The sequence below is a fragment of the Pararge aegeria genome, chromosome Z (assembly GCF_905163445.1).
Source record: "Pararge aegeria chromosome Z, ilParAegt1.1, whole genome shotgun sequence".
NCBI classification, from domain to species: domain Eukaryota; kingdom Metazoa; phylum Arthropoda; class Insecta; order Lepidoptera; family Nymphalidae; genus Pararge; species Pararge aegeria.
Window position 1 is genome coordinate 18,350,992 of NC_053208.1, and position 17,927 is coordinate 18,368,918.

General features: G+C 34.1%; 1 protein-coding gene across 1 annotated transcript in view; it reads left to right on the forward strand.

Annotated features, from left to right (window-relative positions):
• The window catches only part of LOC120636254 (probable cationic amino acid transporter), a 132,902-nt gene that overhangs the window by 14,517 nt on the left and 100,458 nt on the right, over window positions 1-17,927 (forward strand). The window lies entirely within an intron of this gene.

Here is a 17,927-nt window from a genome sequence, read left to right on the forward strand (position 1 = left end):
CGTGATATGCAACTATAAAAAGTCATAATATGAGCATGATTGCTATATTTCTACTAAAATAATTAGTTTGTGAGAACCGAATTAAAAACTGTTTAAAACGTATTAAATAAATTACTGTATATTTTATAACGACCAAGTGTAGATGGTAAGACTAGAAGGTTCTTAACTAGGCTTGTTTTCATTTTCTGCATTCGGTCTAACGCGCTAAGTTACAGGTTTCTTTCTCCCAGATATTACTTTAGTAATTATGCGCTAAGGGCCATTATTCTTATGATTTCCATAGACATTTTCAATAAATTGTAGGTTTTAAACTTACAAATAACTTTGAACTTGAAGAGCTGCTTTCATGTTCATGTCAAACATACTTAATAAATATAAACATATGTATAAATAATAAATGTACAGGTATAAAAAAATCTCAAGTCAGCTGAGCTGCAGAATATGATTAACATTTATTTCTCCGAAATAATAAAGAAAAACCAATATTATTCGTTTATATTTAAATTATAATTCGCTTTATAATTGACAACTTAGGCCTATACTATCGATCCCTAAATAATCAAGAGAAGAAAACTATAAAAATAAAGTTGTTTTTTGTTATAGAAATCTCAATGTTCAATACTGAACTTTTGATAAACAATATAATAGTTATATGTGGCTACCCTCACTTAAATTAAATTATCCGTACTTATATGAAATGTCAAAGTTATCTAGTGAAATTACTGGCCTTTTATCTTCAACAGGTTTGTGTTTGACTTAGTGATTTCCAACAGCCCTTATTTACTTCGAATGCCGGTGCCCTTTGATCTTTCGGAGCTTTAGGCTCTTTGGTCGGTTCCGAATAAAAATGTAGATATTAATATAATAATGGCATTATAATTAAATTAAAATGAAGAATATAATTTAAATATACAAGTAACAAGTTTTATGTTTTTTGAAATTCCACGGCGAAAGCAAACTAAACTAAATTTTGAACATATTTAAGTATTTACTGATGGAGGACTATGTATTCTATAGGCAACCTTTCCTAAAGCCACAATGGTCATTAGATCATCATAAATACTCAAAAAACGACATTTTGTATTCCCCGGCACATGTTCACGTAAAGAGGCAAAGCTCTTGGCTCTTGCTTTGAAGGTTCTTTTATAAGTGCTGGGCAAAATGGCGGCCAAAAGACTAAACAACACATTCAAAATAGCATTTAAATTGGTCAAATAATTCTGTAAATCTCAGACATAATAACTAGAGGCTAGAGAATGGCATCATATTCGAAACCAAGAATTGTAGCACAGAACAAGCCGTAATCCTATTTGTGTACAAGTCGTGAGCTTAATGTCCGAACATTTCAGCGTCTGTGGGGTTTTATAATATGACATTATGGATTGGATCTACAAATGCACCCGTTTAGGTAATGCGTTAAAACACATTACATAGGGTTGCCTGGGAGCACACCGCTGCTCATTCATCACTCTCATAATTATTGTAAATATAATGATGTCGAACAAGAGCAACTGCTGAGTTTCTTGCCTGCTTATTCTTGGTTGGATTTGCATTCGGAACCAGTGGTAGAGTTGCTAAAAATAGACAGATTTGACGTTTTCAAAATGTTTATATGAGGTTAACTTGAAATAAATTAATTCGAATTTGAATTTAATTTTGAGATGGAGGTAGAGCTTTTTGTATGAATGCGGCTATCCGTTTCCAATCTCGTGTACAGAAATATATTCTTGGATCTAAATAAGATGGCGTGCACTATTGAAATCCAAATATCTTTTCATATAGCCTCCCATCGTACAACGCAGTGCACAGTTTTAAGATTATATTTCAGTGCCATTTTTAGATGCAAGGGTTCATAATCCAAGAAATAAAAACTGAAAAAACCAATTTTGAATCAATCAACTATGAGTGTCAATGGATAAATAAAAATAATAATAATAATAATACACACACCATCCAAACCAAAGGAAGCGTAGCTTGTGTTAGGGGTGCTAAGATGACTAATGAATATTTTTTTTAATGAATTAAATAGATAAATACTTATAAAATACATATAAACACCCAGATACTGAAAAACATTCCTGTTCATCACACAAACATTTTCCAGTTGTGGGAATTGAACCCACGGCCTTTGACCCCGACAGCAGGGTCGCTGCCCACTGCGCCAATCGGCCGTCAATGGATGTCGAATAAGGAAATAAAACGGAGGATTTAGTAGTCCAGACAGCAGTAGCCAGCAGTGGACTGCCATAAGCTATTGATGAAATTGAGTGGACCAAATCTTTTGCTTTTAGATGTATCCACCTGTTCTCTAGTGTTTCAGAAAAAGCAGGTAATACCAGCCTACAATAAAATTCTTAACAAACTTGTTCTTGCATACTTCATTAGTAACTTGAGTTTTTTTTTTGTCCACTAAGACTGGGAATTACACTGCCTCACTGATGTTGTAGTTAGCTTGTTTGATTACAAATCACAATGTACTTAGTTCGATTACCAGTTCAGCCGAAACTATTAGGTATTGAGTTTTCCTTCCAGAAATTATAGGTTCTAGCCTAAAGTTGTTTTACTTCCGTGCCTTGAAAAATAAGCTCACTTATTATAACTCTCTCGCCAGGAAGAGAATGATTGATTCCACCAGTCGAATAATAATAGTCTAAGGATGTTGATGAGACTTATCTATAATTTCGGTCTTACCGATCATTTTGGTATGAAAATACTAGCGAATACCCGCGACTTCGCTCGCAGGGATTATGGATATTTTTTTCCCGATGGAACCCTCTTATTTCCCGGGATCAAAAGTAGCCTTTATGCTACTCCAGCCTACAATCTATCTCTGTAACAAATTTCAGTCAAATTGGTTCCATCGTTGTGACGTGATTAAGTAACAAACATACAAACTTTCGCCTTTATAATGTTCTAGCTTTAAGGAGTTTAAAGCTTCGCTCGTTAACAATCTTTAATCTTACCGGGGGCACTATCTGAGAGATCGGAATGTACCTACATGTCTGACAAGTGACATGCATATGTCTGCCCGCGGTTTAGCTCGTAAACAATTTTCAATTTTCCCTCGGGAACCACTTAAGGGATCGGGATTAAAAGGTAACCTTTGTTCTTTTCGATGTCAAAGGTTACATGCATGCCAAATTTCATCCAAATCCGTTCAACCGTTTTTCGTGATTGACTTACAAACATACACACTTTCACATTTATAATATTAGTAGGATGAAGATCCCTTCCGTCCTTACTTCGGAATGGACTTTTTTTACGATACTGGTTTACTCTTTTTATCCACATCTGAAGGTCTTTTGATGAGATTACTACACTCTACGAATTCTAGTTGTGCTTTTATCCACATAGTGGGGGTTTTATTAATTCTGAGTTTTCCCTATGCCTGGTGCCGGTGTCTCTTGTGCATACATTTTGCATTGGTTCTTCTACAAATGTCTCTATGTACGAATAGTTTTTAAGTTATTTTTAAGCAAGATTCATCTGGTTTGTGAAATAAAAACTTAAAAATACATAAAGTAAAAAAAAATACATAAAGTATCACCCTATTACCAGCCCGACTACCCACAGTTGAACAAACACAGATTGCTGTTTGTTTAATACATTAGTACAAATGTAGAGGTTTATAAAAAAATTTGTTCATGCGTCCAATATTTACAAACCTATATCAAAACAGTCTACCCATCGAATTCAATTACATCGTAGCCAATGGAGCGCGTAGCACCAGGCTACGAGATATTACAATGTGTAAAGCATTTAATAGTAACTAATTGTTTGGAGTTTCATAAACATTTTAAATACATTCGTACATCTAGGTCGCAGTTTTGAGTGCTGTAGTCTTTCAAGTGGAAGGTCCCGGGTTTGATGAGAAATTGGATGCTACAAACTACTCTGGCCTAGCTACACTAGTGGGTACTCTAGCCTTCCAGTACTCTACTCTTAGAAATAAATGGGTCGTGATGTAACTGCGATATTCCTAAGAGGTTAGGCCGCTACCATCTTAGACATTATCATCACTTATTTACCACCAGATGGGGAGATTATAAAATCTCTAGCGTTATATTAAATAAAAATCGTACATAATATGGCGTTTTGAACTGTCAGTCCACGAGAAGTGTTCAGTTTTGGTTACGAAGATGCGAGATGTAGAAAATATTTTATGATAAGTATTTTCATTATAATTTTTAACCCTTTACGTAGCATACGCTTGGAATGTTTTTACCAGCGTATTTCACACGCGAACGTTGGCTACACGAGTGTTAGCTAATTAAAGATATTGATCAGGTATTTTTTCGGAATAAAGTACTTTAATCGTAAAGTAATCAGTAAGAAAAACTATTTTCACATTGTTTTGTTAATTAATTTAATAATAATAGGATATGATAGATTTAATACTGTTCATAAATTAGTGAAATCGTTTCTTCAGCATAGTTGTGTGTCTAAGTTTAGGTTAAATAAAGTATCCTAATATATCCTCGATCAATATTAGGATAGGAGGTTGCTTGCAACTTACTTTGTATAAATAAAAATAAAATAATTGGTATGGTAAGAAATTATGTACCATAAAATATTTGTCGTCCTTAAACCTTGCCGGTTGTTTGAAAAAATGAGGTTTTAGAGGCAATTTATTTATAGCCATGCAGATTTTATTGCATCAAGATTAAACCCAGGGGACGTTCATTTGTTGATGGTGAACACGATACAACCACTTATAATTTTACACCTTTAGAGGTAGATTTCAAAAACAAAACTCTATTAATCCTCCGTTGATATTTCTCTACATGCTTCTGTTCATCACAATTGGGCCCACCATTTCGGTGATTAGCCAGAAAAAACACAAATTGTAATTATATTCGTACCTTTTTTCAAACGCATTTAGTTGCCAGTTGTTTTTTCAAATGTATCAGACACTTCAATTGTTTTTACTTGTATAGATGACTTTTACAGACTTAAATATTGAGTTTAATGATTTCGACAGTATGGACTTTAAATAGTTGCTGTTAATGGTTTTTCGATGTAGCAGTTCAGTAATGCCATTCAACTTACTGTATTAATGTTTTTGATTTTTCGATGTTATAACATCTTAACTGCTACAGTTTAGGAATGTCGTCCAACTAACTGAAGTAAGCCAGTTAAGTTATAATTCTTTGTGTAACGAATATTACACTTATATTTTTTTCATATTTCTGTTTAACATACCTTAATCTGACACTATTCAAAATTATTTTCTGGAACTGGCTTTTATTTTGTGAATAAAAACTTTTTGTAATGCATTGTCATCTATTATTTGATGTATCATCTTAGTCAAGAATTTACAGTACATTAAACGTAATTAAGAGCACTATTTAACTCCAAAAAGACTTGTTTTTATTTCCTTGGATTTTGATTACCATAGCTAACAAGTTCCATAAGCCTTATTATCTGTGAAAACAAAAATTTTAAATTTAAATAAATTATTAAATGAGTAGCTATGAGACGCGTTCGAAAAAACTCACATAATTTTTACACTTTGATAAAATTATAAACTCTTTTGCTTCAGCTAAAATATGTTATAACTATAGAAAAACTGTTATTCTAAGCACGAAAGTAAGGGAAGGTATTTCAATAAAGGCAAAATTGTCTAGTGTAAGCTTCAGTAAATTTAATAACAGGCTTTTGTCACCCGTCTTCTACGAAAGATTTTTAGACAATAAAGTAGATGGCAGCGTTCTTTTCTATACTGAAAATGCAAAAGAGATCCGAAGCAATATTGTAGCTCATGCATGATGCAAATGCTTGCGCAGGAGTAGGCCACTTTAGCCTACGATATAATAATTTAAAGATTGATTATGTTTTATTGTTATGAATACCTGACCGCTATTTTTTATAAAATTAATTATTTTTTAACCAGCGGCGGTTCCCGACTTCTTCCACATACAATTTACTTCCTGCATTTTTTCACTTATCTAGACTTTCATCCGGTATCTCCTGATCGATGTTTTCGTAGAAACAAAAATATCATATTTCCGGCTTTGTTATCAAAATAGACACAGAATCAGAATTCTGAGATTGTTGAATAGACTTTTATATTAAACTGTAAATTTTGTACCACCTGAATAAAAGACTAGAGCCATATTTTAAAAGTAATCCGAAGTAATTTTTCAAAATTTACTGGTTTAACCTAACAAAGAAATGTTTCCTTATTATTTTAATAATATACTAGCATTAGTATTGATATACGAGTATTTAAGAAGTGACCTGACTTTGTCAACTTTTATTTTTGTTTATTGATAATGCCGTTGGATTCGTATTTCTTCCAGGGGTAAAATAGACGAATACACTTTATCCTTTACCCGTATCTATATATAACCAATTTCTCAAAATCAGCCTGTGCTAAAATAGGTAACAGAGGCTATTTCTTCTAATTCTGAAGGGAAGGTTTCTGGTTATTTTAAATTATTCATATACAGCATGGAAGCAAAATATGTCCCGAATTTCAGCTCAGTCGAATGTTAGTAACTAACAAACAAACAGTTCGCATGGAGCGTTGTTGAACCACGTTTTTGATTGGAAACGCTATTATGAGGGCCCTTTCTGTGTATAAATAAGTGTTATTTTTCCGACTTTGTATTGTAAAAATTGTACTCTAACTCCTCTTCATTGCTTTATATCAGATATAAGACTAAGTACGAGTATAATGTTGACTTGCGAAGATTGAATAAGGTGGAATGGCATCTTCCTCGCAGCCTCCTCCGCCATATCAATAGGAAAAGCAAAGATGCTTATTTATTTATTAACATGCCCAGATAAGCATCACAGTTTCCCAATTCATCTCCCTAGGCTACAATTATTTATGTTTTCGTTTAAGCAATCATTGGAACTGGAGGCTAGTTGACATGTGCCCAACACACGTTCGATGTTTTCAATGAAAAGCCGTGTATGCTGTGTAGTTTGAGGACCACGCGGGAGTACTCAGGTCTCCTGTAAGGTTTAACGTAACGTAAACCAGACTGTCAGCAAGCAGTAAGTAATGGCAAATTTACGCAAGGCGGTTAATATTTGCCGCAAAGAGGCCCAGTTGGGCGTTTTAAGAATTTGTTTTTATAGGTATTTCAAATTTCAAAATTCAAATTCAAATTAGTTAGTACAAACCAAAAGTTAGTACAAAAATGACCTTTTTAAATTCTACTTGAATAATGAGCACGTTTATCAACATTCAAAGGCAACGAAAGTTCTTTCGACGTTATGGCTTCAACATGACCTATAAAGTAGGAAAAATGCCTAAAAACGGAATGGAAATGTAAATGGAAATTTCCTTATTTTCACATTTACATCATCATTCAAGCCTGGCGGTCTATGCTCTACGATATCTCATTTTTGGTTTTTTTGATTACAGAGACTAACTCGTGTATAGTACGTCCACATAATTATACGAATAAGCTACCGGAAAACTGACGGTCGAATCGTGCCATAACCTGCAGGAAAAATGACGGTAGAATCGTAAAACTGAACCACCTCTTCGCTCTCCTCATCCTAAACATCGAATCAGGCGATAACTTGGATTCTTTACCCTTCCCCTATACAATGTTTGTTACTAATATGAAACTGCACCATATAACATTTTAAAGGTTTATATAATTTCCAAAGTTGCTTCATAATTGATAGAAGTATTGCTCGTTTTTTTATTTATTTTTTTAAGCTTGCTGAGGTAATCTTTAAGTGGCTTTACATTATACCTTATTATTATTATTGTTTGCTTATTTTGGGCACAGGATATAGAATAATGTGTGGGCTATGATTCGAAAGTACATGTTCCGTCGTTAATGGCGTCACTATTGCCACCTACAAGCCGATCGGTTGTAGGTGGCAACTTGGTGAAGTACGCTCTGACGTCTTTTGCTGTCGCCCGGTCTTTCGTGACACAGAATTCCGATATAAGTGCGTTGTACGCATCTAGATTTGGTAAATTTGGATAATGTAGTTACTACGACTACGACTACCTGTGACTTCGTCAAAGGGCCAATTTCTAGAACGTAACTTTATCTATACAAACGTCAACCCCTATTTTACGAACATATTCAAAGGTGATTTTAAGAAACTATTCATCTTTCAGATGATTGTAACATTCTTACATAAAAAATCCAGAACTTTCTTAATGTTCCAACACCCATTTCACTATCAGAGATCATTTTTATTGGAACTATTTCTATGCATATAAAAGCACCTGTAAATAAACCTAACTGCTGAATTTTAATATCCCGAAAAATTAATAACTTTGAAAAACATTGGATCTCATAAAGACATTTTCCCAAATCCCATTGGGGAAGTGACCTCATAGTGTAAAATTTAGGTGTCCTCTGGACATAGGTATTTTCGAGAGAGTTCTGTGTTCCACGATCTGGCGACTTGTTTAATCTCGCAGGTCCATCTATCTACTTGGGGTCTAAATTAACGCCGAATTTAACGAAACAGGCATCATTCCAGCACCTTGGGACACAGCGTCCATTGTTTCTCCAAGCAATATATCCCGTCTATTGAAATCGACAAACCGGAGTATGTCAGTGATATACTTGCCGTTGCTGTTGATGTAAAGTTTGTTGTAATCCAGAAGCTTGTAAACGCCAAGTCGAGGATATAAAATTACCTTTTGCACTTCTCGCTTTCACTCAATTGTGGATTTGCTTCGTGATTTGGTTCATACAACCTCATAAACATTTGTAGTTAAAATATAATGTTAGAAAAAAATGAAAATGTTATTACTGGGGTAGGGGTATAGTGGGTAAGGAACTGTGCGCATGCTCCACTAAATAGCGACTGTTTCCAAACCGATCGTAGATATCCAACACGCATTGCAACTTTACCTACTAATCGAGCGAACAATACACACGAGCCTGAACAATTTTGCTACCTGTTGGAACAAAATAGTTGAACCTGTTGCAAATCTGTCGATATCACAAATATTTTTGTCCTTCAATATTTTCACCCACACCTTTACTTTCAATTTTGTTTCGAGTTATTTAATAAGAACATAGTTTATATAATTATAGTTGGTTTAGCTATATCATAATTCCTGCATATTACTGCATTAGGTCCAGTTCCGCTTTATGCCGTATCAATAAAATGTCACAAATAAAATAGAATAAGCAATTAAAAAATAAGTACGCAATTTAATAATTCCTATTTTTTATCTTAATAAATTAAGTAGGTAATAATAGAATATATAATTTAATTGCTTCACTGAAATTCAACTTGAACTCTTTCCTAGCTTTAGTAAACAAAGCATTTCTAAGCCGAACCGTGGGTTTATTAAATGCTGCAGATCGATAGTAAGCACGCTGCACGCATTATAGTTATTACAAGTTTCATGAAGGCACGCTTGAAATTATTATCAGTTTTCGTTATGTTTCTCATGAATATGCAAAGTGGGAACACCTGATGGCAGTTCATTGCTGTCGTCCACAGGTTCTACGTTAGGGAACTTACCAAAACTTTGGCGGAAAGGAAACTAGTTTTCTGTCACCACAGACTTAGTACTCGTATATATTACAATGCAGAATAGTTGAGTTTATATTTATAATGATACTAGCTGTTGCCCGCGACTCGTCGTCTGCGTTTGATTTTGTTTTTTTTGATGTTGCCACATAAATTTAGTTGTTGATCTAAAAAAAATAAAGTATTCGGCATCGCTAAGCCTTAAATGAGGGGTTTGCTGATGTCCGCTGAGGAGTTTTGGCCTCTATCTCCAACCACGGTTTGGGCAAAATTAAACACATATATCCACACCTCTATAGTACAAAAATAATTATTTAAATCGGTTATAATTTGTCGGAGTTATCTTGTAAAATCGTCAAACACTTTCATCCCCTCTCCCAAATGAACCGAGCTTAATGTTGGGATAAAAAGTATCATATAATAATTCTAACACTACAGTATACCATCATCACATCTAACTTGTATACTCATAGCTAATATAGGCAGGGAATAAACAGTAATTCTTTTTTCACATGGCACCGAAATAAAAGTGTCGTATATATATATTTTTAGATTTTTTATAAACGATTTATTACTTAATTTTTTATGTCGGCTTTTTTCTAATCCATCTTATTTGAATCTAGTTTGTCGTATAAATGTAGTTTTAATCGGGAAAGCGAACTAACTGCTTCAATCGTATTTGTAATGCAGCACTAATCTCATTGACAGCTATAGTTTGAGACCACAACTAATGCAATGCTCATTAGTTCGTACCAATTGGATTTCAACTAATGTTTGTTGCCGGTTATATTCCTATGCCCGATTGCAGAATATATGAGCCTTTTCCAATCCAGGACTCATGAGGCGAACTTAAGTTAAAAACAATTAAATCTTATGATGCTACTAAAACTCCTGTCAGAATTTTAAATATTTATACACACTATGTATACATCGAATAATAACTCAACTAATTACGACGTATCATCATCATCATACCAACCCACTTCCGGCCCACTACAGGGCACGGGTCTCCTCCCAAAATGAGAAAAGGCCGTAATCCACAATTGTGAAAACTCTGAGAGACATGCAGGTTTCCTCACGATGTTTTCCTTCACCGTTGAAGCAAGTGATATATAGAGGAAGAGAAAAATTTGAGAGGGAAAATGGGATTCGAGATTGGGCTCCCGAAAGTGAAGTCGAAGTCCTACCCACTGGGCTATCGCCGCTTTAATGTATGTAAGAATTTAATTGTTGTGTTATTTCTATACGACGTCACAAAACCATCGGGATGTCGTTGATTCAATTGTTAATAGTACAGTTTCGTAAAATAAAACAATTTAACCAATCTGAACTAAAATATAATATAAATTGTGCCGATTCGTTACTTGGTTGTAGTATTTATAATCTTTTGCAACGAGGAAATAATAGCTTGCGGACCTTTATAGTTTCCACCCTTCATAGGTATTTAAAGTGAAAATCCCCTGGAAGCGTACCGTAATAACTTTATCTCCGGTTTAGTTTTGAGGGGTGAAATTTTATACGTAGGTTTATCGGAGTCTACAGCGTTGCCATGGTTAGTATTATGTGGTATTGCTCTATGAAATTTTCACTCAAAAGGAAGGAAAAAAAAATATCTATTCTGTCTCTTTGGCAGTTAGCAGATCTGTAAGAAATGGAAAGCTGATTTTTGTGCACGAAACATAAAACATGAAGTTTGACCTTAAAATTCAAAGAATTGCTAGGAAACATACGAAACGATATCGCGAAAGTAAAATTTCAATTGCTGAAGGAGACGCCGTAATCATTAGTTTAAAGTAGCGATAGTTACACTGACAAAAGCTCATTTTCTAAATTATAGATATATATTTATATCTATGAAATTAAAATTTTTATTAATTAATATTTTTATTTTTGTGTTAAAAATGTTTGTGACCACTGTCCGTAGGCAAAGAGGTCATTGTACGAAATAATTCGTGTTCCGTGACCGGACTTTAGATTGATCTCTTCGTTCTTCATACAAAAATTACAAAACATGCTCTAGTGTTTTAATTATAGGTAATGGGCCACATCAGTTTGTAATAATGGCGCATGTACTGCGAGGTAGGATTCGTAAGCTCTAACTGGATATCGTGCATCCTTAACAAAAATACCTTATATTCTGGGATCTATAAAAGATTCCTAATCGTATGTTAAAGAAGTAAAATTTTGAGATATGGAAAGTGGGATAATTTTAAACCTATTTGAAGCGCTGACTTTTCCAATTGTAATGCTTATATTTAAACTTAACTTTATAATAGAAATTTCAACCTCCGCAACTAACATAATTCGCTGGGATGAGTACAACTATATGTTACTGACATAAAGATGAAGGTGGAGGTAGGTTTGCTTATGATATATGCAAATAGTCATGATTATTACTAGCGACCGTATACGAAACAGTAGAACAGGTACATTTAATTCACGTGAAATAACGTGAAGCGAAATGAGATGAAATTCGTCGCGCCTTTTTCTCTTATCACTGACACACAAGATCGCGGTGTTACCGTATTTATTTTATTGCATTTACGTGGACAGACTTATTCATAGTGGGCGCGCGCCGTTTCTCGTATAAATCTAATTTGGAGCCAGTTTACTCTTACTCTTTTTTACTCTTTTTACTCTGGCAAAGTAATAGCTATACTTTGCCAGAGTATATGAGTGGTAGCTCATCGACGTGGCTAAATTCAGTGTTTTAAAAATCGTACAGAACTCATGGATCTATCTATAAAAGTATGTGTTTATCCAACTTATAATTTTTCTCCATTTCAAATTTCCGTCAAATTTCTTTAGTAATGGGATGTGTAACAGACAAAAAAAACTTTATAATATTATTGTGACCATAGGGCAAACTCTTAAAATCTAAATAGACTATATCTTCTTAATGGAGTCTATTTGTCTGTGCATAAAAATTTCAGTGGTTGGGGGTGGTTAGTGACTGGTATTAGTTATTGCTTTTTAGTGACAGTAACATCAACTGCAATGAAGTAAGAACTGTAAGAAAGTAAACCCTGAGATCTAAAATTCAGTTTTCCTTCGAGGTTGCTAGAATTATTCAATGTATCAGAACGTTTTATTCGATTTGTCTTTAACACGACTCGACACGATCTATTTTTAAAATGTTTACATCACCACTATCAATTAATAACTTTAAAATAATAATAACTATAAATCATAAAGGACCAATGTCCTTCAAGGATTTTACTGAAGCTCTTCAATTTTATATAAAAACTTAAAATTAAAGAATACAGTTGAGGAAATTGTCAGCAGAGAATACTTATAAGAGAGTATAGCACACATATACTCCTATTTAGTCTACTAGCATTAGCCAGAGAAAATGCATTGAAAATGTCTTCAACCACGACCAAACTGTCAAAATTGAACTACTGAGAGATTCTACGATCTGAAGGTGTTGGATTCGATTTATTATTATCTTTGGGCGTTAGTAGATTGAGCCTTTGAAGCTTAATCAAAGTTCTAAAATATTTAGTACCTACATTATAGAAATTAAAACTTAATTAATTATTTAGTAGGTACCTTGTGTTGGTAACATCGCAGAACAGTTCAGCGTTACGTATTCACTAGAATTTTGGTTATTGCCAAAGTTAACTAACTTGCTCATAAAACCAGAATACATTTTCCACCTGTGGTTAACGATTGCCATCAAATATACGCGTTATTAATCAAATGAAATAGCTTTGGAGGCAATAACAATGCAATTTAATAACCACTCAACTTAAGCTGTACCCATAGTAGCGACTTTGAATTGTTCGAATCTACCCAATCATGTGATCTATTGTAATAAAGGCAAGCCATTTCTGTTAGTGACTATATTAGCCTATTATATTTTTGCGTGGCGTTTTCCAAAGGTCGGCTGTTAAATACCGTACCTCGGAGAGCACTTTAAGCCATCGGTGCTGGTTTAAAGGTAACATATTGTACCTCACTCTTGAATTACTATGTCCTCCTCATTTCTCCTTTCATCTTTATCATGAAATTCCAAATCCCCCTCTACAATCTACATGAAATATGAAAGTCAGTTTTATATCATTAAAGCATAAATAGAAGCACATAATTGTACTTTGGCTTTTAAAGCACAACTTCGATGTTAATGGTTTTGATTAATTTACTAACAACATGCACAATTATAGGTATTAAATGATGAATCTGTATTGGATTGCAATGTGGCTTTGGCAGGTGCAAATTCCCATCCCATCGACTAATTAATAGTTTAAACCGCCAAGGATCTTAGCGGTACGTGCGACGCAAATGCAAAGGGAATTAATATGTACTATTCGAAAACAGGCATGGATGGAGTTGAGTATGAATGTAAGGATTAATATCTTCCCTCTCTTTACGTATCAAGACGATTAGACTAAAATGTTGCAAACAGTTGGACAAATACAGTTTCGCAGTAATACTATTAGTGTGAGTTTGCATAACTGAAGTTTGCAATTAGTTTTGAGGATCGTGGTTATTTGAAGTTTATTTTAATGTAAGCTGAAAATATAAGCTTACATTAAAATGAATTTCCCTCAACTCAAACAATTACGCGATTTGTTTGTTCGCATGCTTCCCAACTCCCTTATAAAAGTACGAACTACAATTGAAATTCAAATTCAAAATCAAAATTCATTTATTTCGATATCCATATTAATAAATAGAACAGCTGCTAGAAGTAAATACAACAGCTTAATTGAAAAAAGGTTCTAGGCTACCTTAAACTATCACTAATGCTAAAAGCAAATTGATTGTAATTTAAAATAACGTAAGTATAGCTAGTTACTACAAACCTAACAAAAACAGAAAATGAACGTGCAAACCTAAATAAAGTCATCCGACTTGTAAATTACATTTAGTGTATGTGTGTGCGAATGCACGTGTGTTTGTATTATAATGACCTTATACAATCCTCCCTAACCTAACCTTAATGTTAAAATTAAGTACCTATTTTCGATATCGTTGGTATGCTTCCCGTAAGCTCATAAAATATTGCTTGTGTATACAAGCGGCACAAAACCGTAGCGTGCGGAAATCTCTACAAAGGCCCTATGTCAAGCAATGCATGTCCTAAAGGTGAGATATTGGCAACGATGGCTTTTCATCAAAAGATCTTTTTGCAAAATACTGGAAATAACTTTTCATTGAAGAACTAGAGCTATTATGCTAACTTCAAGGAGTCTTGTTAAGGAGATACGACTATAATACCTCCTTTTAAACCGCCTTTGCTACTTGCGTACATGCTCTAATGAGCATGGTTATTATTAGAAATGCTTTTCACATACTGAGCGAGATGACTTCAATGCTCCTAAGCTATGAATATTTCTACTTTTATGAAAAAGATCGTTACTAAGCAATAACGTTGCCTTTTGTATGGTTTCTTTCTTTATGCAAAATAAGGTTAAGCAATGCACTGTTGGCACGCCAAATATAGGATTTGACTGCAATCATACCAGAGTCCTGAGGGCCTACTAATATTGCTTAAATCAGTATTAGGTACTATTTTAATTGGTTGACGCTTATATTAAAGAAATATAATCTTGCTTAATATACCCTTATGTTTAAATAATGGATTCTCTTGTATACTATGTTATACATACATTAAAAAAAAAACTTTGCAAAAACTTTTTGACAAAATAAGAAATTTTAATACCTCATTGCCCGGTTCGTAATTTTGCGCTTCAATAGTAACGATTTAAAAATGACAAAGAATCGTAACCCAGCTGGAACGCACACTTATTGTCTAACATGCCCAGATACTTTTCACTCTTAACTTCATGGTATCACTGGTATCAGTTGAAATAGAGACTGAAAAGGAATTTCAGATAATAACTGCCCATTCATAATGCACCGTACGCATGACTCACAGAATAATATAACTAAATACAAATTTGTATGTACCTAGTACCAAAAAAGTTTAGTTTTATTAAATTCACGAATCAAGGGACTATAGGCCTTATTAAATAACACTTTTAATCTGTTCATAGAAAACAATTTACTGTACATTTTACATAATCGCCTTAAAAATCCTAGATAGGCAGATCGAGAACAGGCAAAAGTACAAGAGAGCAAATCATAAAATAATGGCAAATCATTGGAAAGAGTCGTGAGTTTACTTGTTCTGTATTACTGTGTTAAATTGACTACGGTAAAGCATTTGACTGTCTTCTACATTTCCAACCACTATCAACTTTGCAAACGTCCTATTGGCAGATCTCCAACACGGTGGTCAGATCCACTAAGTAGCTCAGTACAAATGACCAGTACAACACAAGCCCCGATGGAGAGACATCATATATTACAAGATGGCTCACTGCTATGGCAGTGATCACGTTCCTCAGTCATGAGGGACCAACTAAAGAGAGAGAGAGAGAGAGAGAGAGAGAGAGGTTAGTCGACGGTGCACAGTTAGTATTAATATAATTGTTCCTCTTGGCATTCCAGTAGAAAGCTAGCCAAACTTAATTATAGGTGGCGGGGCTTCGTGATAAATTAATCATGTTATTTTTCTTTCGTATAAAACAGCTATCACGGGAAATTAGTTAAGAATTAAATTGCTGGTATTATTTTACACTCTATTACTTTTTCAAATTGAGCATCTTTTAAAAGTTTTTTTAATGAAGTAGTACTCTGCTCGCGGCTTTGCCTGCTTGTAATCATCGTATGCGCCTTATTCATTTCTTCTCCCCGAATGTTTTAATTCCAAAACTAGTAGTTTCCCGCGACTTCGTCCGCGTTTGTTTTTGTTTTTAAACCATCCCGTAGGAACAGTTCATTTGGCAGATGTCTGGCATTCAATTTAGGTGTTTGGTGTAGTTCTACAGATATTTTTACGTTGTGTAATTATAGCCTTAAAATTTTTAAACAGGCAATAACTTATATATAATATTTAACTAAATAACTTATATATATATTATAATATTTTTAAAATATACATATAAACTTGCTGCTGTCAGCTGAGGAGTTCTGTCTTCTATCTCCAACCTCAGTTTGGACGAAATGAAACACATATTATAACCTCTTTAGTACAAATATAATCGGTGTCGGTTATAAATCGTCAAACACTTTCATCCCCTCTCGCAAGGGAACCGAGCTTAATGTCGGGATAAAAAGTATCTTATATTACTTCTAACACTTCCAAGAATATGTGTGCAAAGTTTCATGAGGAACGGTTAAGTAGTTTTTGCGTGAAAGCGTAACAAACAAACTGACATTGACATTTATAATATTATAGTGGGGATAGGGATATTATATAGATATATATAACCAATATACGTCCGATTGGAGTGAATTAAAAAGTATAGTTTTACTGCTATACAAATACCCTTGATGAAACTATTTATTTGAATAAGAATTAATATAGCGACACTATGTAACCCCCCCTTTGTTTCTACCGGCAACCAAATAAAACTTTAGAACACAAAAGCTGCTACTGTAACTTAACTATGATAATTAGATAAATTCCCTGGCGGACTTTTTTGTAGGTAATAATAAGTACTTTTATTTATGTACATTTTCTCAGCGCACAATGAATTTTATAGGCTACTTTCGGTTCTTAAGGATCGCACATTTTTTTAATAAATTATAGTATATGCTACTTCGTGATAGTTGAGCTTTCTTTTGGCAAAGAAACGGTTAAAATAGGTCCAGTAATTTCTGAGCCTACTCGATACACAAAAATTCCCTCTATATCTATCAAAACTCTCCCTTTATAATGTCAGCATAAATTGATGTATGTTAGAGGTTCTATGGATTTTGAAATCTAGAACACATTCACATTTATAATCGCCATCGCCATCTAGCCCCAAAGTAAGCGTAGGTTGTGTTTTGGGTGCTAAGATGACGATGCTAAGATGATGATGATTTTTTTTTAAATTACATATAAACACCCAGACTCTGAAAAACATTCCTGTTCATTAGACGGCCTTTGACTCAGAAAGCAGGGTCGCTGGTCGTAGGTACTATAATTCTATTTTATCCAAATCAATATAAGACTAGATTTTATAAAAAATCATGTCTAGCCACTGTTGTGGCTCTGCGCAAAATAAGGCAAAACAAAAAACACATTTTCTCTGAAATGACATGGGACGGGACACTTAATATGAGGGATGTTATTGCCTATAATTAAAACAATTCTGACCCACTACACACGGTAGACACGGTAGATGGCAAAGATTTTTTTGGTTTGGTAAGAGTCTTCGGCCGCGTCTAGTTACCACTTTAATAACAAGTACGTGCTGCCAAGCGATAAAACGATTAGCGAAGGTAAGATTTCACGTAGAAACTGGTTAGGGGGTATGGGTTAAAAATAACAGAATTCTGGCTACATTACGCGCTGATCAGCCTTTGTGCGCAAATAAGCTCCGTTCTCTATTGTCAAAGTCAATTAGACTCTTCGTAATATCTCGTTTCTATTTTTGCTACTCTTAGAATTCGTT